Source organism: Schistocerca cancellata, chromosome 6, assembly GCF_023864275.1.
Source record: "Schistocerca cancellata isolate TAMUIC-IGC-003103 chromosome 6, iqSchCanc2.1, whole genome shotgun sequence".
Classification (NCBI taxonomy): domain Eukaryota; kingdom Metazoa; phylum Arthropoda; class Insecta; order Orthoptera; family Acrididae; genus Schistocerca; species Schistocerca cancellata.
In genome coordinates this window covers 393,291,062-393,314,027 of record NC_064631.1, presented here as the reverse complement: position 1 = coordinate 393,314,027, position 22,966 = coordinate 393,291,062, and the positions used below count along the sequence as shown (strand labels likewise).

Sequence of the window (22,966 nt, the reverse complement as noted above, 5' to 3'; positions counted from 1 at the left end):
TAATATTATAATAATATTATTGTAGGTGCACTTTTCAATTGTGGTCTGTTATATTGACTTGTAAATTATAGATTGCAGCAATCAGTCGTCCTTTTTAAATTTTGTTATGCAGCTCTAGATTTCGGCTAGAAGCTAGCCATTCTCAATGCGCTATTATTTTCGCTCAAAGCATATAAGTCCCTGTTAATCGGGCTTCACCCATAGTTCACTGAATACTCAGGGACTTACATGCTTTGAGCGAAAATAATAGAACATTGAGAATGGCTAGCTTCTAGCCGAAATCTAGATCTGGATAATAAAATTTAAAAATGACGACTGATTGCTGCAATCTATAATTTACAAGTTTCTATTTGGCTAAATGTTTCACTCCACATATTTCTGATATCATCAGATGCGCAGCTTGAAGTGTGACCTTTCGAGAAATCTGAAATCGCACTTGTTGCTTATGTTCAATACACTGTTCTTCCATGTTCATTCAGAGAGTCTTTTGACAATACTGACCTCAGTTTCCACCATTTTCACAGTTTTACTTTTAATGGTGTGTTTGACTCTGAGGAACTGAACCACAACTGCGCTATGGTCCACTTCCGTCTGCTGTTTGTTTTTATTACATACTTTAATGTTTCCCTAATTCTCTTATAAGTCAATTTCCGGTTATCATGTTTTAAGATAGAATATGAATTTTATATTGCTTCTCTTTCATACAGGAATTTGAAGAAAAGCATGATGTACAGTGATATAAATAATTTTTGTGCACTTCCTCAGATAAAATCATTACATGTTGTTCGCCTCAAGAAAAGATCTAAAAGAACTGACCGACATCCAACTCTGATATAGGCAGCAGAAAACATTAAGTTAGTCCTAAACTACTCCTTTGTCGATCGACGAAGGTATTGTCTTTTTTTAAAAATGGCCGGTCAGTACAGTTCCTGAAGTAACTTGGTTTTTGCATATGCGAAAATAACTAAATGTATGTTGAATGGTAGCAACATATACGATCTTGTACACATATCAGGAAGATGGATTATATTGCCGGTCTACATAAGGTGTGCAAGATTATTAAATATGACCACATGAGAAGATCAAATATTTTCCTCTACAGGAGCCGTGCGTTTGTGGAGCAGCTTGTCTCCTCATTAGTAATCAGAAAATATGTGCCATTTTTCCGATAATCGCTGCTACATAAGGACGTCTCCGAAACAGGATTAAGTATATCAGTTCCAAGAAACTTGCAATAACCGTACCCGGAGAACCAGGCCAGTACATTTGTCCATGTGGGTAATGGCGTCATATATCAATAAAATTCCAGCATAGAAACGAGGATTTACATGAGACGGACAACGTTATTTATCACTTCGCCACAAGTATGTGACCACTAAAGAGAACGTCGCCTGCTGTGCAATTATAACAGGCACCTTAGCGGGAAAGGCAACTGTCACTTTGGCGCTACGTGAAGGAGCTTTTAATGTCACTCAAGAACATGTATAAGAGACTATTTTGTAACGACACAGGTAGTCATAGATTAGTTGTTATAGGTATACAGCTTGTCAGATATTAATAGACTGCCTTCGCAGGATCGCTAATGGTGTCACGGACTTCAGAGAACAGAGGAGCTCCTATCGCTCGATGACAGGTAGCATATCGTCTCTCAGATGCAGAGCAGACAGAAGCGCACGTAAAAGTGAAGCAGCATGCATCACCCCCTCGATACGTATCAGCTGTACATCACAATGGAGCACAGACTTGAGAGCCATTAATGGTCTCTTACTTCTTCCACAGCTACTATTAATATTGACAGGTGTCAGTTCTATTCTGTGCTAACAGGTGTTATACTGATGTGTCAAGCGTCTTCCCGAGGCAGTCGACTATCTTCGTAACAATCTCGTACTGCAGTACATCCAAGCTACGAGGTGCAGTCATAATGTTTCAATTATCACCTGGGGAAACTAGTGTTACGTGGTTACTTTTTTGGTTTAGTTTAAGTATACATTGAAATACCCACTCCGCAGTGCTGTAGCGCGTCGCTAGAGGAGCCAGAACAAAATAGTGTTCCCGCTGAGAAATGTGAGTATCGAACGTATTTCACGTTTTGCATTTGAATGAGAATAACGCTTCAGCAATCCGTGCCGAGATGGTGAAGGTACGCCAACAATACAGCGTACTATGAAACACTGGTTAAGTGTCTCAGACGCTTCTAGTGGGTTTAAACGCGTCTGAATGACGAAGAACTAAGTGGCAGACCATCTTTCTATGAAGAATCGGGAATCACAAGAGAAGTGGAGCCCTTTTACTCGAAGACCCAGTGGTGAAACGACGATACTGGAGAAAGTGAATATCAATCAAGAGTCATCCATCAGTTTTCAACATGTTGACAAAAATTTTGAACATAGCAAAGCGTTGCCGACTGATTTCTGCGACTGCTCAGAACGTATAAAACAGTTCACTGCTCGTCACGTCTTTCGTGCGACGGTCATTGTCAACGGAAATCATCATTTTGTTTCCCATTACAAACAAAACTATTTTTAAATCGAAATTTTACTTGCGCATTCGATAGAGCGCTCCATAATGAGTCTAGTCCGACATTCTTTTATCGATATGTACATATATGTACTAGTAGGGACAGTAACACGCAAAGAATACACAGCAGTCCCGCAGCGGCTAAACAGCGCTGCATCTTTGGCGGTTGCAGACCGCGCGGGCCAAGGCACCGCTGTAGCTGCTGGAGTACTGGTTATTCTTCTAGGTTTACTGTCCCCGTTACTACGACGCAGTTAGTCATACATTAGTTGTTATCTAGGCAAATCTGGGACCACTCTATCGAATGGGCACGTAAAATCCTGCGTAAAAAATAATTTTGTTTGTAAAGGGAAATAAACATATGCTTTTCGACGACACTTGCTGACGTGATTCGCACTATATGTTTGGGCTAACTCCAGCTACATAATTCAAAAAAATGAAATAGCAAATATCTGCTCAAACACCAGAGAAAATGTGTGTGACCACTCCTAGGATGGCCGGCCGGAGTGGCCGACGGTTCTAGGCGCTACAGTCTGGAACCGCGCGACCGCTACGGTCGCAGGTTCGAATCCTGCCTCGGACATGGATGTGTGTGATGTCCTTAGGTTAGTTAGTTTTAAGTAGTTCTAAGTTCTAGGGGACTGATCGTTCAAATGGCTCTGAGCAGTATGGGACTTAACCTAACTAACCTTAGGACATCACACACATCCAAGTCCGAAGCAGGATTCGAACCTGCGACCGTAGCGGCCCGCGGTTCCAGACTGAAGCGCCTAGAACCGATCGGCCACACCGGCCGGCTAGGGGACTGGACCTCGGCAGTTAAGTCCCATAGTGCTCAGAGCCATTTGAACCATTTTTGAACTCCTAGGATAGACACCGATCCGAGATAGCATCGTAAATTTTGCAGCTCTAGCAGACCACTCCAGATGACTTCTTCAGCCACCCAATCGCTCGCCACGAATGCTTGGTCTATCACTATTACTCCGAGAGAAAGGCACGAATCAAGCCATGGAAAAACATGGAATCATCTCTGCGAAATAAGGCGAAGACCTAACAATCCTCTGCCAACAGCCTTGCCGCAGTGGTAACACCGGCTCCCGTCAGATCACCGAAGTTATGCGCTGTCGGGCTGGGCTAGCATTTGGATGGGTGACCATCTGTCTACCGAGCGTTGTTGGCAAGCGGGGTGCACTCAGCCCTTGTGAGGCAAACTTGATTGAGAAGTAGCGGCTCCGATCTCGTAAACTGACCTACGGCTGGGACCACATGCCCCTCCATATCCGCATCCAGTGACGCCTGTAGGCTGAGGATGACACGGCGGCCGGACGGTACGGTTGGGCCTTCCAAGGTCTGTTTGGAAGAAGATTAGTTTAACAATGATCGTACAAGTTGATGGTTGATGCTGAGTGTTCCTTGGGCATCCATGGTGTTATAAGAGGCAGATCGTTACAGGGGCACACTACCGAACTATGCTGATGAGGTTACGCAAAACTCGAAACGAAGCCACTCGGGAAGGTTTTCATGTTTTCGCCCCACGACAGGGCCACAGCTTATTCTGAGTAGCAGTCAGTGACACCAGCTGCTCCTCCCTCATCTCCCTATTCACGTTACATTTCACCCAGTGACTTCCTCCTTTTCCCTCACGCGAAGAATCCACTGAGTGGCACGAATTTTCAGAATGGATACTGGGTAATTTGCAAGTTGGAACGTTCCTGAACTGCCAAATTCAGATTTGTACGACCAAAGTTGGGGCAAGCAAATTGCGAAGATGCATGAGTAGGTACATAAGGTCTAACGCCATAATCAAGTTTCATATTCATAACTCGATTTCTTCTGTGTGATAGCGAAACAGTTATGAATACCCCTCATACGTATCGGAAATAAGGAATGTGGAATAAATGTCACTTTAGTAACCGTCCCTAATACAATACGTACTTTCTAGGTCTACGTATATTCCCGTCAACCTGTAGAACTGCACGTTGGGGAATCTGTAGATTCTTCTGGAACGTAGTTTTGATTCAGTTTCTTGCAGCGGACTTCTATGATCTTCGGTGAAACAAACTAACATAACAAGGGAGCACCGAGAAATATTTGTTAGTTCTTTACACCAAGAAGAGTAGCGTGTGTATTGAAATCTTAATGCAAATGCATATGAAACAAGGCACAGTACTTATTTTTCAACGTGCCGTTAGCGAATTCAGCAAGGAAAAATATGTCGGTCGACTTTCTAAGTATGAGCTTTACTTTCGTACAATATGCAACAAAACTGAAGGATCACATTTTCGGAACCCCGTAATTGTCTCACATTGTGACACATAAGTTTGAGTGTGCTGTGGTAGCACGACTGTGAGCAGCGAGATTTGCACCCTCTCCATCGTCACAGACGATAGGGTGGAAGACGTACGGAAACTTGTGAAAACGGGGAAACTGATCGTGAGAGAAATGCTTTGAGAACTTTAGAATACCTTTACATTCCCTATTGCAAGGGAGATCATTATTTGATGCTGCAGATTAAAGAGTATTTGGTGCTGGACGTTTCTTTCATTTTCCCATTCAATTGCGCTACGAATCGTGGTTTATTTCCCAACATAACTGGCGTTCTGCCTGTAGACACATGAACTAATAACTTCCATGACAAACCTATAGTTTCTATACTTTGTTCAATGCTAAGTGTTCAGACGCAACTACCAAGCATTCTTTTGTTAAAATATCATCCGTGAAAGGGCACAAGGACCATGACAAAAGTACTGCAATTTTGTAGTTCATTCAAACGGCTCACTCCTTCTTCATACTCTGCCTCCTCTTCTCCTATAAAGAACTTCCTTCTAGTTTTAAAACATCTTGCACACACTCAGGTACTTCAGATTTTCAGTTTCTGTATTCTCCGACGCGGTAAGACATGTAGGGCCTTTGTAAAATGAACTTCCTCGCAGTATTCAGTGCAAACTCATCTTTCACGTAAAATGAAAAGATTCCTAGCGTTGTGGGTTGATATACGAAGACACTGTCAGTGTAACACATCAACAACGTCACAACGTCAACACGCCGTTGCTATTAAATGTCACCGCTGTCAAAACTATCTCATAATGGGGGCTCCTCCCTTGGTGTCGCGACCACTTGGTGAACGCGCAATCCCTCACTCCCCACCACGCTGCGACTGCGCTGCTCGCGAACGAGAGCCTGAGCAACCACGAATGCCCTAGCTCAAAATCAGCCTCTTGGTGTAACACTTCAAAATCAGCCGCACTCATCTCTAACAGGTAATACTTCCCGCAAACCCCTTATGGCCTCCTAGCCCGTTGTCGATGATGAGAAAGCATTTCAATTGGCGGCTGAGTAACGCTATGGTATGCAGGTATGTATGGTGCGGACAGTGATTTAAAGACTTGACGCCCATGAAGAGTTGTAATATGATGTGGAACGGCGGCTCCCTGGCGTCAGGGCAAAGGCTCAGTATGGGACGCGTCCTACAGACCCCAGTGACCACGTAATACCTTCAGTGTGCGCCATGTGCACCATTTTTGAACAACAGATTATCCTGTTAACGGAACAATCTGCCAGCTTTCTTCCACTTATTCATCTGTCTCTGCATCGTGGACAAAATTAAGAATTTTATCCGTGGTAAAACATTAGAAACAGACTGTGTGTCGATTAGATTCTCGAATCTGGCAGTTGCCTATCAAGGGACGCCAATTAGACCATTTCAATGTACTCCAAGGGCCCATTCAATTTTTCTGCGGAATTTTCAGTAATAGTAGAGGTTCTGCCTCGATGCCTATTGATCTGGCAGACCTAGATATCACAATGGCTGAAATTGTCCAGCCTTAGGTATTAAAACCGACTTAAAAAATTCGCAATACCCTTGATTTTCATAAATTGCAGTCAATGACTTTCTCATTTACTGTCATAATTCATGTTTCTTAATGAATCTTAGAAATTGTTACGAAACCGGCACCTCAAGTAATTTAAATTATCGAAATTTTACCATGAATGAGCCTAAATATTTAATGCAGGGGGTAAAGAAACAAAATTTACTTGCTTAAGAGCTGGAAAAACCCACGTACGTAACAAAGTTCTTAATCAGTAATACAAAACCCTCTCAAAAATGAGAAGTACAAAATAAGCTTTTTTTTTTTTTTTTGGTCTTCAGTATTCTGACTGGTTTGATGCAGCCCGCCATGAATTCCTCTCCTGTGCTAACCTCCTCATCTCAGAGTCAGACTTGCAACATATGTCCTCAATTATTTTTTCAATAGTATTGGAACAAGGGGGCCACGAGCACATTCTACATTGTTGCCAGATGTATCCAAGATGGCGGCGCTGACGTCATCCAAGATGGCGTCATGTAGACTTGGCAACAGTGCATGATGTCAACCAAGGGTGGGGCCGTGGCGTCATCAGAGATGGCGAATTTTGGTAGGAAGTTTGAATTTTGGGGGGAAGAAGGTCAATTGTGCTACCTCCACTAAGCTAACCCCCTCCCTTCCCCCCAAAAAATTATGGGAAGTTCAAATACCATGATAAAAATGCACCACACCCCGATTATCTCTACTAAGCAAAGAAAATCACGGGAAGATAGCATTCTTGAGCTACCTCCACTAACCTAAGTCACCTGACCATCACTTCTTCCTATGAACTGACACCAAGTTTGAATTTTGGCGGTAAGCAAAGGTCAATTCGAGTATCTCTACTGAGCTAAGAAAATGGAACGAAAGGAAGGTCACTTTTACTAACCTCAGTCATCCAACTGCCACATAATCCTAAGGATTCGAGGGAGAAAACGTCTTGGAGGAAAGTATTATTGTAACAATTTCATGCAGATTTGTTCGCCACTAGGTCTGTACTCCAACTGACAGGACATTTCGTCGCCGCCAGAGGGCGCTGCCATGATGTCAGGTGATTATGCAAGTACTGTTATTTAAGATGGCAGCATACAGTTTGTTCGCCATGTGCTCTAGACACAGCCACTACACGATCCCACCATGTAATCCAAGATCGTCGCTCGCAGTGCGTCAAACACATGTCACCCCTGTAGTAAAGCGCTGAGAGAGACAGATTCTGTAATACTTTCTCTCTCACGCATCTATAACGGCATGTGCCACGCGTGTAGAGCCCACGGGCGCCACAGATTGTCTTCTGGAAGTATGCTAGCGCATGTAACTCAACCCATGTGACAACCACATCTCGCATCTAACGTATCAATTACTAAGTACTTAAATCCAATTCAATTTTAATCATATTCCATAAATGAGTGTACGATTTCGGTATTCAGTTATTAAATGTGAATTTTCACATTTTCCCACTAAGTGTGCAATGTGTTCATTAATTCATGACATAGCATCCAGCACCCCTAGAATGCTGCACTCCTATGGCTACTGCATTAGTCATGTGATTCTACGTCATAGAACCCCAGATGGTGGTCTGTAGGGGGGAAATGGGACGAAAATGAACTCAGTCTGTGCTGGGCTGCTGGAGAGAATAAGAAAGGAGTGCACTCTATTTATTTTGGAACATTTTATTTATCACACTGATACATAAGAAGTACTTGGGGTCTCGCCACACAACCCACAGATCTGTAAACTACTCATAAATAACGCTCTCCAGACATGGAAACAACTCCTAATTTTCCCAAATAATTCCAGTACAATCACACAGACTCCTCCTAAATAATCCTGCACAGTGAAGTATAGACACGCTCAGTACTGGTAATCTGTCCAAATAACACATTGCACAGACTACAGACCTGCTCGCAAAATAATCCAATCAATGCGCCCTAGCTCCCTCCGTCAAACTGTGTCCAGTAGAGTGCACAGGCAACCCCAATGAAGGGGTGCAGCTGTCAAGTGTCAAACAACCCTCAGCCCCCCCCCTTCCCCAGGTTCCACAAGCATTAGGCGGCGACATCTCATTCATACTTCATTTCTGAGAAATTCCTATCTAAATACATGTTCATCTAGACACACATGCTGACTTGATCGGGCTTGAGGAGCAGACGCAGGCCACCGCCGAATGCAGGTGAAAGTTGTATCTAGGCGCCATTGATGATGTGAGCAGATGGGGGCGATGACTTGTTTACAGAGCAGAGACGATCCAAGCAGGGCCGAGTGAGTGGGTTTTTCGCAACCCTCGCTCTAATTGCCGTCCAGCGAAGACGTTGCAGAAATCCATTCCAGAATAACAGAAGGTTCTTTCTCCTTAGAAGTTCTAGCAGACCCTATGTGACGTTTGACTGACGCTTCGTCGTGAATAGCTACTTACCATCGCAGGCGTGTCTAGCAACGTTCTCAATGTTATACTGAAGCCACATTGGTATCTAAAATGATAAGCATGTCGAACTGTAGTAAATTGCATAGTCTCCCAGAAATACTTAATGTGCACTTTTGTAGGAGTTCTCGTGTTGTCTCAACTTGTATGCACGGAAATCTTGCCGTAACAGAACCTGTTTACGAAAATAACGCACATTAACGTCGAATGCAGTCTTCCTCGCGGACCTAACATGGTACCCACTCCATCACATGCTTCCCATCCTGCTCTCAACATACGCAAATGATCTCACAGCTGTCTAGGGGCTCCTATATCCCAGCACAAAGTATTTCAATCAATCAAGCATTATCATTTGCTCTCATGGAATTTACTCGCCGAATTACTGATGCCACCGGTATCCAAGCACCATCCACCTCTTCTTTCTGGGGCTTTCAGCGGTAAAATTATTTTGTACAGTGCATTGCCAGTTAAACCTATAAACTGGTCTATAGACCATCAAATACATACCAGTCTCACAATGATATTGGAAGCCATGAACATATCTACCAGTGTAACTACAATTAAACATTACCATTGCTGCTACAGTTTGACACCAATCGTTGTACAGTTAATATCTTCCCCTTGATGAATGTGCTTCAGGAACCAATCTCACTATCTATAGTGCACATACTTTTCAACATAAAAATCTCTGGCCGTTATCAATGTGCTGAATCTATACATCTCTCAAGATAGGACACACAGTCATCCTCTCTAGTCATGCCACAACGTAAACCACACTAACTTTACAATGCAATATATACACATTTTACACCAACAGTGCAATTATCCTTTATATCCTTATAGGACCCAAAAAAATTATCATATGCCTATACTCATTCTGACTTTATGTCATGATACTCCTCAGTCCTAGGGAAGCACCATCCACCTTTTCTCTCTTTCTAGAGACGTGACATTCAGCAGCAATAAGCTATTTTACACTGATCGCCATATTGCACCAACAACTAAACCTTGCAAAATGCCATACATATCGTCAATATGTAAAGAAAACTACTTATTTACACTCTTCTGCATTGAGGTAAGATAATTGCATTACGGCACCTTCTCGTGCCCGCGTTGTAGGCCTTCTGCGGCCTATATAGGGGCCGCCGCTTGCGCTGAAAAGTCAGTTCCGGCGAGATCGAGTACTAGCACTCTCATCTGAAACTGGCAGCCAGTTGGACCGCAGAAATATTGTGTCAAGATGACGTTATGATCCGGCTGCACACCGGAGAAGAATAATATCAATTATTACGCCGGGGAAGCCTTCGTAATCATATTCCGGAATTTTTTGCCAATGGAGTGATCATCATGACACTTCTTGCATTACAGACCACATGTCCTGTGGATACACGTTACGTGTCTTTAAAAACCCCAGAATACTTCAATTAAAGTGTCAAACAAATCGTATTATTGTCCATAGATGCTTGCAAAAGTAAGCACGTTCGCGACTTAGGGAACTCAGCAGTATGACGAGTTCGAAAACATAATAGTAAGCTTGTTTCCTCGGAGTCTTTCGCAGTGACATGCCTGAATAAAACTGTCTTTGTTTTCAAGCCACCTGTCTTCTGATAAAATGCTCAAGTTTTCCATAATTCTTTTAGCCATCGACATTAAGAGTAAGAACCCACTGACTGTCGAATTTGGCACGGTGTTCCTCTTAAATAGACACCTCGCCTGTGAGACAGGGGCGTCAAAGATATCTATAATGTTTCTGTAATACAGTGCTTCGAAGAGGAAAAGAAGAAAAAATAATACCAGAATTAGCAACGTCTTCATGTCAGAGTCATATGGATACAGTGCACGCCGGAAGACCGGCCATAGGTCATGAGTGGCAGTCAAAAAATATTAAGATCTACCCTCTGATGGCTTAGAGAATACAATTACGGATGTAACACTCCTATATATCAAGGAAGGAGAGAAAGATTGGGGTTTGGCGTGTCATCGATACATCATTAGCGACAGAGCACAAGATTAGATCGGGAAAGGAGGGGGAAAAGTCGGTCGTTTCCTTTGGGAAGCCATCACTTTGGCCTTTGACTCAAGTCACCCAGGCAACGATTGGAAAAAGGAAAACTGAACGGCTCTGGGAAGACTTGAATGATAACAACACAGAATGGATAACATTTCTCTGTGCTGTAGCTCTGGTCATCCAGCGTGGCTTCCCGTAACACTGTTGCCCGACAAGCGTCCTCTAAAGGTGAGCGTGGTCAATGTTCACAGTGTTAGTCCTGCAGTTCTTTGGTCTAAAGCATCCATTGAGTGTTTCATCTGGTTTAAGTATACTTGCCTGATGGCATAATTTTGCCGGCAATCGATCACAAGAACCGCATTTTGTGAGCAGGCATGAAATCTATTAGATGGAGCCCAAATCCATTTGCACCAAAGAAAGGTACACCTAGAGTCGTAGGATTTTATTTACTCCTGTTATGCCTATTATTATGTCAGACTCGACGAGAATATGAAAATTAGACTTGTAAGTGAACAGGGCTCACTCACCACGGACAAGAGGCTGAATTCGAACCAAGCGCAGACTTTGAGAGGACTGCACTTCGCAAATCACTAAGCGTAATCGGCAACCTTAAAACAAGACGACGCTGGCGTTGGGTTGTAACACTTCGTCAACGTCACACGCACGGCTGTTGAGATTTTGCACCTGGGCCTGAAATATTTCAGGTGGTTTTGAAATGCTCTTATCGAAGAATTTGTCTACTAGGAACTCACCTGGTGGAGCAAGAGACGTCATTTTCGTGGTAGCTCCTTCTGGTTTCGTAAAGGGTAGCAGAAAGCTTGACTCAGTTATCTGGAGTAACAATGTTGTGCGGATGAATACCTTGTCGAAAGAAGCAATTTATAGAGCAATTTTTTTTTAATGCAGTTGGTGACCATGCACGATCCCCCTTGCGCAGTACGTAGATCTGAGAATAGCTGTATGAGACATCGAAACCAGTTCTAAAGAAACACAGGTGTGATACTGTCTGAAAATAAAAATCATTTTAAGACAACTTACATCGTTAGCGATCAGAAGACAGTTTCAACTGTCGAAACGGGTCATCACAAATAAACATTAATTAATACGATCTTGGCTATAAAACGTTTTTCGAGTTAAATATAGATCGCTCCTTCCATTTTCTCAGTACGGGATATTTCATGGAGTCTGAAGAAGTTTTCATGTTTGCATAACAATAAAGAATTAAGAGAAATTGGCCTAGTTGCTTAGAGTTTCGATGAAGTTTGTAAGACAAAAGTCTGCACAAAAGAAATTCGTTTGCATAAAGAACACTAAATAAGGGGAAACTGCTAAGAACAAAAATCAAAGGAAGGAGTGAAATAGAGAAGTGCAAGAAAAGATACAAAAAATAAAAAAACTGAGCGTGAGAAGGAAGAGAGACATTATATGTCCAGACGTACGTGAGTGCCGGCGTCAAGTCGCAAAGACAGATAACATCCGTTGAAAAGGAACCTTTACCAAATAATTCCCAGAAGCAGTTGCCATTCTTTCGTACGGGCACAGGCGGCAGGTAGGCGCGCTGGACCAACGCATGTATGCAAGCAGGAAAGCCGGTATTTAAATTCGGTACTGGCGACGCGTGCGGCGGCGTCTGATCAAGATAAGACGGCGGGACGTCTTCATTGTGCCCTCCGCTGGCGTTCCATTAATCAGCCGGGCTGGCTCCGGCCGCACCTCGCCGGATATAGCAGATTTCAGGAGAAGACTCCATCTTCACAGCTTCCTCTACATCTTCATCTTCAAGTCCTTTTCAAACTTTTCGCGCTAATTAAGTCAGTCCACTTCCAAGAGGCAACCGATTACTTGCTTTACCCTGTGCTGTCATTTAGATGTAGTTTCCGGACAAGGGGAGACAATGGTTTGACACCACATGTGTTATGTTATTAGAGACGTAGTAAAGCCAACGGTTAGGGAAAGATGGGTGAGGAAATGAGCCATGACCTAGTCTGGGGAACGATATCGGCATTCACCATAAGAGATATAAGAAGATGCGGAAAATCAAGAGTTGAACGATCGAACAGGGATATGAACACTGCTCCTTCGTTGCGAGTCCAGTGTATGGTACCGCGTGTTACATTTAACTGCAATACACAGCGAAATTTATTCACAAGGAGCTGTTACAGTCTAAAAATTGGGAGTGATGTGTTGTAACACGGAACATCAACTGAACAGCGACGAGCTGTGCCTCTCGTCTTGTATACGATTGGTTCGTACCCTAGTACAGGTCCACGTGACCGTCACCATACTTGCCATATCCGAGCTTGTCCTCCAGTGACCTCATCGTCGAAGGGACTCTAAAACTTAATCTTCCTCCATTTTTCTATACCTTCTATATCGTCCGACATGGCAGTTTGCTGTGCGCTCTAGCTGTCTGCCGCTGTCAGTGAAACCAAGATCCAGGCGATGATTAATACGAAAATTCATAGACCACATCTTCCAGGAGTCCAGGTGTTCAGCGAGTCAACTCAGTGCACCACCTTGGCCAAATATTCTGGAGTCATCATTGATGAGAAACTTAAATGTCATTGGCAAGTGCAGGGAGTTCGAAATAAGACCACCCAAAGACTTGTGGCACTATTCAGCGAGGAGTTGTGTATGTCAACCAACTACAGCCTCTTCATCCACAGACTTTTCACCTGTGTTGGACGACGCTTGTCTATAACGGGGACATGCAGCACAGACTCATTTACAGAGGCTGCAGTCTCTACAGAACGAAGTGCTGAGGAAATTTCACCATGTGCCTACCAATACCCCAGCTTGATACCTGGGTGAAGCAGCCGAGAAGCAGGTCATCAACAATACAAGATAAATGATAAAAAAATCTAGTGGCATTCGAGCAGGTACACAAATCAGTTCTTTTGCTAGTCTGGCAGCACTGTCGATATTGGAGATTGCTACTAATATCTCTTTCATTCCAATAGACGTAATTCATTGCTGTAGAAATAAACATAATAGTAAACGGCTATAAAGTTATATGTCAAAGAGTAGAAACTGCACACTGGTCTTAGGAAATTAAAGTGAACGAGGCGGCCAGATACCGCTGTTGTATTCCAAAAAAATTTTGAGACGACTTAACTTATCGGTATATGATGTGAGCAGAGCGAAATGATACCTTAAACATGTCATTTAAACATGGTTGCTATTTCTGCTGACTATGGAAATGGAAATGAACATTTGGCGTCATGGGCCGGGAGGCCCCTTACGGGGCAGGTCCGGCCGCCTTGGCGCAGACCTTATTACATTCGACGCCACAATCGGCGACCTGCGCGCCGAATGGGTATGAAATGATGATGAAGACAACACAACACCCAGTCCCTGAGCGGAGAAAATCCCCGACCCAGCCGGGAATCTAACGTGGGCCCCTTAGGACGGCAGTTCGTCATGCTGACCATTCAGCTATCGGGGTGAACTCTGCTGACTATAAATGCAGGGTGTTCGTAAACTCTCATTACAAAGTTCTAGGCGCTACAGTCTGGAGCCGAGCGACCGCTGCGGTCGTAGGTTCGAATCCTGCCTCGGGCATGGATGTGTGTGATGTCGTTAGGTTAGTTAGGTTTAATTAGTTCTAAGTTCTAGGCGACTGATGACCTCAGAAGTTATGTCGCATAGTGCTCAGAGCCATTTGAACCATTTGAACAGATTTATAGGACTTGTAGACTGGAGTACACCATTGTCTAAATCGGAACAAATGCCCGGAAAAGTACCGTTTCTGTGCTAGTGTCGTTAGAAAACATGTTAGCTAGGCAGATATGCAACAGGCTAGTCATGGTGAGCGGTGATTACGTCGGATCAACTGATGTCATTTGGCGTCTGTTCTACCTCTCTAACCAGGTTCGAGCCCAATTCAAGTGTCTGTGAGTGTCAGAGCAACATGGCTGCATACACATTTACAGAATACATCGATATAATCCTTCTGAAAGACGCAGCTCGCGGTGATGGAAGAGCTGCTCGATGCCTTTATCAAGATCGTTCTCCACAACGATCTACTCCGTCGTATACACTTTTTGCCAGAATTACGCACCTGCTTCGAGAAAGGGTATCTTCACTGTCAGCCAGCGTGACTGTAGTGTTCCAAGGAGATGTCGCACACCGGAACTGGAAGACGCCGTACTGGATCACGTTGAAAAGAACCCGTCCATGATAATACGAACGATTTCTTTGGCTACTAGTGAGTGCAGCTGTGAAACGAGTGAGTACTAGGTCACGCCTAACCAATTACTTGTAAAAGTAAGGGGGAATGTAAAGTAGACTGGGGCGGCAGTGAGAATTTGGATCGAGGAGGGAGGCGTGCTAGAGTAATCCGTGCATTGGTGCGAACCGCTCCGCCGATGTGGCTCAGTGGATAGCGCACCTGCCTTGTGAGCTGGATACCCGGGTTCCATTCCCGGCCTTGGTACAACTTTTCACTCGCCACTTCAGTCTATATACATAAAATCATAACTGTATGAGACCAGTAAAGTCGCTGTGTCGTTTCATTTGTACTTGCAAAAGCGGTCTCGTTACAGGCATATTTTCAAATGGTTGTAGCACTGAAACGGTACTTTCCCGGAGATGGGCTTCGGCTCAGAGTATTATTTACTAACTGCCCTCTACAAGTGCTAGAAGTTCTTAACGGAAATTTCCGAACACCCTGTATACGTTGTGCGTGCCTCAGAGTGCGACTCCTACAGAGAACCGGTAGCATACAAGAGCTTTCATACATTACATATAATACATTTATTAGGGGTACCAGAGCTGTAACCAGTTACCATTCCTTACTTCGCTAATGACACGTTGATGTATTACACCTACATCAATGCAATTCATGATAAACTGCAATGAGCTTCGCTGCTTGTAAAATGGTGAAAAAAGTCGAGCAACATTTTGTACAAGGAAAACTATACAAACACGTCTTCCGTCGTTCAGTGAAAGTATTTCTCGGACTGAATCAGGCAAACTATCTTGAATTTAATTTGGAAAAAAAAGACTTATCATTAAGAAACGTATTAGAAACATAGGAAATAAAGCAAACAGAGTGTTTGTTGCATTATATCCCTTAATAGATGGAAGGTCCTCTCTAGATCGGAAAAACAGTCACTTCCTTTACGAACGATGATGACACGAGTAATGTTGTACGTCTGTCCCCTATGTGGACATGCTACGTCTACACGTAAAAGAACTTCAGGTTGTCCAAAATAAGAAACTGCGAATAACATTAAATACTCCATGATTCGTTGGAAACTCACCAATCTATATTTTAAAAATTGAAATTTTTCAGAACAGATTTATTTCATATCTGAAAGCAAACTGTCTGACTTGGCCAATTCACTAATTCGTCAGTTATCCACATATGACATCCATGACCAGTACAGCCTGTAACACGACAGTCGGGTGCGTGCTACTTTACGGCGATCCTGCTGTCTCCCACAGTTACATTAAGGGGATCCGTAACGCCCTATACTTGCAATGTTAAAATAACGCTTATAAATTACATCTTTCCTCACAAAGTATTTGAGGTAGGAAGTTGAACTTTTTACAGATTATTTATTGGAATATGTGCTACAACTTAACACAGGGATTTTACAAAATTTTAGTACAGTTATTAAAAATGTTTTTTTTCAATTGTAATGAAAATTCACAACATTTTTTTGCAATTTTTTATTTATATATTCAAAAATATACAGTTTTTTGGAAAAAGGCTGTGTTAAGTTATGCAGAAGGTACTGTGTAACATTTACTGAAAGTTTGAAACAAATATGTTTGGAAGATCCTTAGAAAACATGTAATTAGTATGAGAAAATAAAAGTTTTGGGAATCGAGCGACAAAGATTGGATTAACTTTTTAGTGCATTCCAGGTCCATAGGATGGATTATCTTCATCGTCTGCAAACTCCTCCTCCAGCTTCCTCTTGTTCCTCCTCCTGTTTACTCTTGCTTGTATTTCTAGACTCTTTACAGCCTTGTCTGCAGCCCGAAGGCGTTCCTTGTCTAAAGCAAGCATCGCTCGTACCATGTTAGAACCTATCTTCATTCCCATATTTCTAAATACCTTGCACCTTACAATGTTGCCATCATTGAAAGTCGCAACAGCATCATACACACCAAAGTGAAGTGTTTCTATTCCAACAAATACAGTCTTGGGGTTCTCGACCATATAACACTATTTACACTTTCATTGGGGTTTTGAGTTTCTTTCGTGAATACACTTTTTTTCAACAGTTCAGGTGCTGCTAAGTCTCTGAAAATAGGTTTTATCACCTCCATTATTGCATGAGGCAGACTATGCTCGCCGGCCGGAGTGGCCGTACGGTTCTAAGCGCGTCAGTTTGGAACCGCGTGACCGCTACAGTCGCAGGTTCGAATCCTGCCTCGGGCATGGATGTGTGTGATGTCCGTAGGTTAGTTAGGTTTATGCAGTTCTAAGTTCTAGGGGACTGATGACCTCAGTAGTTAAGTCCCATAGTGCTCAGAGCCATTTGAACCACTCCACAGACTATGCTTATGAGTGTACACTTCACCAGTTAGCAATCCTTTGTTATATTTACACCAACTGTCTTCTTCTTTGGGACACAAGCTATGTTGGGGATTTTCATCGGTTGAAGAAGTATGAAAAAAAAAAAGAGCCCAAACAGCCTTCTTCATTTCGTCGACACTTTGTGTATTTTGCCTAATAGCCATTCCATAATAGTTCTGTATTTTGTCAATTACACTTTCAGTTAACCTTCCCTTCCCATCCAACCCTTTACCATCACTGAGTTTTTGTTTTTTGTACGAAGCTTTCAGTCGCCGAAGTCGTTCCCATTCGCTTCTGTACGTACAATACACTCAAATTTCTGCACTAGAACATCATCACCATAGGGCTTCAGTCCTTGAACATGTTTGAAACTTTTAGAATCACCGTCACCAAGGTAATTAACATATCGCACAGCGCCACAGTGGGTCACGCCCATGTAGAACACATTTCAAAAAAAAATTAAAAATAGTTGTAGTCTTCGGAATTGAATAAATTATATATCTATTAAAAGGTAATGGTCTGCAGATTCAGAAAACGCAAAAAAGTAAAAATTGAACTTTTCATGATTTTGAGCCTTTCCGGAGCCCCTTAAGATACATTATAATCCAGTGGTTGATAACCTCGGGAAGTGGACGGTGACGGTTGGAATGAGGAACAATATTGTTAGCGGAACCTAAGTGGTACGATTTATTTTCGAAAACACAAATCATAGGAAATATATCGAAATATTCATAATTAATTAATACCCCGTGTGCCACTATACGATATCTTGAAACTCCCAAACGAAATAATTAGGCGCGAATACTCATATACCAAAGAGATTAACAGCTCTTACCGAATAGTGCCGGCCCGCTCACGGTCTCAGTCCGACTTCACGGCCCACACGACACAGCCCTGTCTGTCAACCGCGGACTGCCAACCGCTTCTCTGGTCTCACCGCTCACACCTACTAACAACAATCAGACTTTATTCAAAACATTGTGGCGGTGAACGATTACTTTAATGTTCTACCTGAGCGAAACCAGAGGCAGCTGCAAGATAGTCACTGTGATTAAACAACTCGACAAGTTGCCTCCCAAACGTTAAAAATAATAGCAAATATCTCTAGATATAACGGTATAGGATCCTGACAAACCATAAACGTCCGAAGTTGGTACTGTTATTACATCTATAATATACGATGAGAATGGTATCGCACACTATCTTTGTCGATATTTTGCAAGGTCCGCCCTATGGCACGGATGATGTCCTCTCTTGTGTTGTATCATATACCACGAAGAGGTTCGTTCATTTTGGTAAAAAGGTCTTAATCACACATATTTCATATCAGATGAATACCGTGGATGTTCCGATGTCTCCCACCCCCACGGAGGAGGTGGCACGCCAGTAGGAAACGAGCTCCTGCACGGGGTTCGCCTTGTGGCATTCTGCGGTTTCGTGAAGGGTGAAGGGATGCAGCGTCAGAAGGCGCCATCACTTTCATCTCAGTGCGGGACGAAGGTGACGTGGCAAGCAACTGCAGTAGTAGATTGAAGTGACCGTCTGCTCCTGTAGTATAACGTGATCAGGATTGACCCATGGATATCGTAAGCCACAATAACCAGCACTTTGGTACCAGCTGTTACTCGACGTATACTCTACGGGTGAGGATAACCAGGGCGTTTCCATTGGTTGGGTTGCCGCTTTAATCGTAGTTCGTACGACTGAGCCCAGGTTTCGTCCATAGCGACGATCCTTCCAAGGAAGACTTAACACTCCATGTGGCAGCGATTGAGCAAGTGCTGTACAAGTTCATTACGATGCCACTGTTGCTCCTCTGTCATTGCATGCGGCACCCAACGCGAGAGAAGGCATCATCCTTGCCATAGAGCGGTCCTTGCGAGCCATCGAGACAGTTTAATGCGCTGCCGGTGTACAATGCCATCCATCAGTGTGGGGGAAGGTGATCGAGATACGGGCGTTTATACTAAGGACTTGAACGTCTGTCAGTAATTTCTGTTGTTGCCACTACTTTTTATCCAACCCAAGTATGTATTAACATGAAGTCAGTAGTACAGTACCTATAAAAATCCAGATACAACTTAAATAGAGAATTTCACACTGTATCCAACAAGTCTACGTCTCAAGAGTGAAAGATGGCGGGCATTCGGTGATGATTTGGGCAGCCATTTGGAGCTACTCTGAGCGGTCGCATTACTGCCTGGGACTGTGTGCTCATTTTGCCGGATCATATCCATCCCATGGTACAACGATTGTTTCGCACTGGTGATGTGTTCCAGGCGCCTGTTCACACAGCTTGCATCAACTGCGACACGAACACTGATGTCACACCTACCGTTTCTCTCAGAGACACAAAATATCAATATTTTGGATCCTTTGTGGTCTACTTTCCGGAGAAGGATGCGGGATCGCTATCCAACTCCATCATACTTACCTGAACCTGCCACTATTTTGCAGAAAGAATCGCGTAACTTTCTCTTGAAAACCATACAATACTTTCCCAGATGACTGGAAGCCTTTCTGAATGCCAGCGAGTTTCCTGGACAATATTATTCATGGTAATGTGTCGTGTCTTTGCTCCCGTATTTATGTCCAAACTTTCATTATATTCTTCCTTACATATTTATATTAGCTTTATAAAAATATCATTTCCAGAAACGCTTTTCTTGCCACTGACAGTCTCCATTTCATTTTCTCTAAACTTCGGCCATCGCCAATAATTTTTCTGCCGAAGTATAGAAGCTCATCTATTACTTTTAGTTCAAAATGGCTCTGAGCACTATGGGACTTAACATCTGTGGTCATCGGTGCCCTAGAATTTAGAACTACTTAAACCTAACTAACCTAAGGACAACACACAACACCCAGTCATCACGTTACTTTTAGTAACCCACTGCCTCATCTAGTTTGCTCAGCATCACCTGACTTCATTCATCTTAAGTAAATACTAAAATTTTCGATAAATGCATTTGTGTGAAAGACCTTTTTTGGTTATGAAACTAAATAAGTCATGATTACGTGGCAACCGGAGTGCGAAAATCAGTGAAATTCTCTGCGTCTCTCCATTTACCGACAGTTGGTACCAGATAAAAATTACATTATGTCGTCAGTGCACCAAAAATAATTAAATAGTATTAAATATTTCTTTTGTTTGTGATCAATGATGTTGAGAAATGTGAAACATAAAACCAATGTATGCAGCGCGACTACATTGCTATTTAAACGCGACGCGTCCGCTGTTTTCCCTCGTCCACCCTCGCCATGGCATGGTTGTGGGGCGGTGTGCAGCGAGGCTGAGCGCAATGGCAGTTGTGTCTCAGCATGGCTCACGTGCCAAAAACCTTGGCCGCCCCTGGGTTATACAGTACTCGTAAAAATTTCTATATTATTGACTTGAGTTTCTTAATATAAAACGTATGCAATGAATCTGTTTGTAGTTTCCCAAATTTAAGTACAATTTCGTTTAACTACTTCACTAAAAGGAGATCAATAGTAAAAATTACTACATGTGCCATAACTCTGTTATCTGCATTTTCAAAAAATTTTTAGAAGGTCGTTAACAGTAGATTCATACGCAGTCGGCAGAGAAGAACATTCTTAATGACAGAATTTCTGGATTTACAAAATAAATTTCGATTGAACAGGCTATATCTGCCTACACAGGCTGTTTCTTAGAACCAATAAATCATAAGATACTATCGGTGGTATTATTGTGACGTAGTTACAATTTTATATTATGTGAACTATCTCACCAAACAAATATTAACCCTTCAAGAGGCTTAGGGAAGTCCTATCTTTCCAATGTTAAAATAGCTCTTATGAACTACGTGTTTTCTCAGAAAGTATTTGAGTTAGGAAGCTGAAATTTTTACAGGTTGTTTGTTGGAGTATTGGCTACAAATTAACACAGTAATGTTTAAAATTTGAATTCAGTTGTTAGAGATTAATTTTTTCTTTATTGAAATGAAATTACCACTACTTTTTTGTGCCATTTTTGTTTATATATTTCATAGCATGCAGGTTTTTGGAAACCTGTGTTAAATTACGCAGAAGGGACTGTGTAACATTTCCTGAAAATCTGAAGCAAATTGATTTGGTAGATCCTGAGAAAACATATAATTTGTGTGAACAAATAGAACTTTTGGGAATCGAGCGACAAAGTTTAGATTATCTTTTCAATGCATTCCAGGTCCATAGGATGGGTTATCTTCCTCTTCTGTAAAGTCCTCCTCCAGCTTCCTCTTTGACCTCCTCCTGTTTACTCTGGTTAGTATTTCTATGCTATTTACAGCCCTGTCAACAGTCCAAAGACTTCCCTTGTCTAAAGCAAGCATCGTTTGTACTATGTTGAAATCTATCTTCATTCCCATATTCCGAAATGCTTTGCGCCTTACAACGTTGCCATCATTGAAAGTAGCAACAGCATCATACACACCAAAGTGAAGTGTTTCTTTTCCAATAACCATAGTTTTGGGGCCTCTTGGCCATATAACACTATTTTCACTTTCATTGATGTTCTGAGTTTTTCCATGAACGCACTTTTTCAACAGTTCAGGTGTTGCTAAGTCTCTGCAAATAAGTCTTATCACCTCCATTACCTCATCAGGCAGACTATGTTTATGAGTGTGCACTTACCTTGTTGTATTTACATCAACTGTTTTCTCCTTTGGGACACGAGTAATGATGGGGACGTTCATCGGTTAAAAAAGTATGAGAAAAAAGAGCCTAAACAGCCTTCTTCATTTCATCGGCACTGTTCGTGTTTTGCCTAACAGGCGTTCCATAATAGTTCTGTATTTTGTCAATTACACCGTTAGTTAACCTTCCCTTCCCTTTCCATCCAACCCTTCACCATCATTGTGTCATTGTTTTTGTACGAAGTTTTCAGTCGCTGAAGTCTTGAGCCCATTCGTTTCTGTTCATGTCCATTACATTCAGATTTCTGCAGTACAACATCATCACCTTATGGCTTCAGGTCACATATCGCACTCTATCACGTGCAACAGAACGTTGAAATATACTAGCAACACCAGCCACTTCCATTCATCCACTACGGCCGCAATATTTACATGTGCAACTATTTTCATATGTTACTTTATTCTTTTATAGACACCTACAGTATTTAGATATTACTACTACATCTAAAACTTTCCCAGTATACATAGTGGTGGCAAACACTATACCATGATGAGATGTGTGTCCGATTTATGTCAGGTACCATGGAATGCTGCAGTCAAGTCTCTATTACCGGTGTTTCCTTTTACTGACTTTTACACAGCTTTCTTCATTGATTCTATACAGACATCTTCTACTTTAGACCCTATAAATCTATTATAGTTCGTAAACTTGGTTGGGGAACTTGGAAGGAAACTGCAGCTGTTGTAGCACCCTTACCAATTGTACGCAAGGCGTAAACAAATCTGATGTTGTGTTCATAGATGTTGTTGCCATTTTCTTCATTAGGAGTTACTGCAACTTTGTTCGAAAAGGTGGTCATGTATGAACACATACCACACTTCAGATCAATTTCACTGGAAAGTCTTACGTGATTTTTTATAGAGAGTTCCAGACCGACTTCACTACAGTGAATACATCTTACACAGTTTGCAGAAATTCCGTCGAGAACTGACGTATCAAATATTTCA

General features: G+C 42.4%; 1 pseudogene; it reads left to right on the top strand.

Moving 5' to 3' along the window:
- Positions 1-3,580: 3,580 nt before the first annotated feature.
- On the top strand, positions 3,581-3,697 carry LOC126089979 (5S ribosomal RNA; annotated as a pseudogene).
- The last annotated feature ends 19,269 nt before the right edge of the window (positions 3,698-22,966 follow it).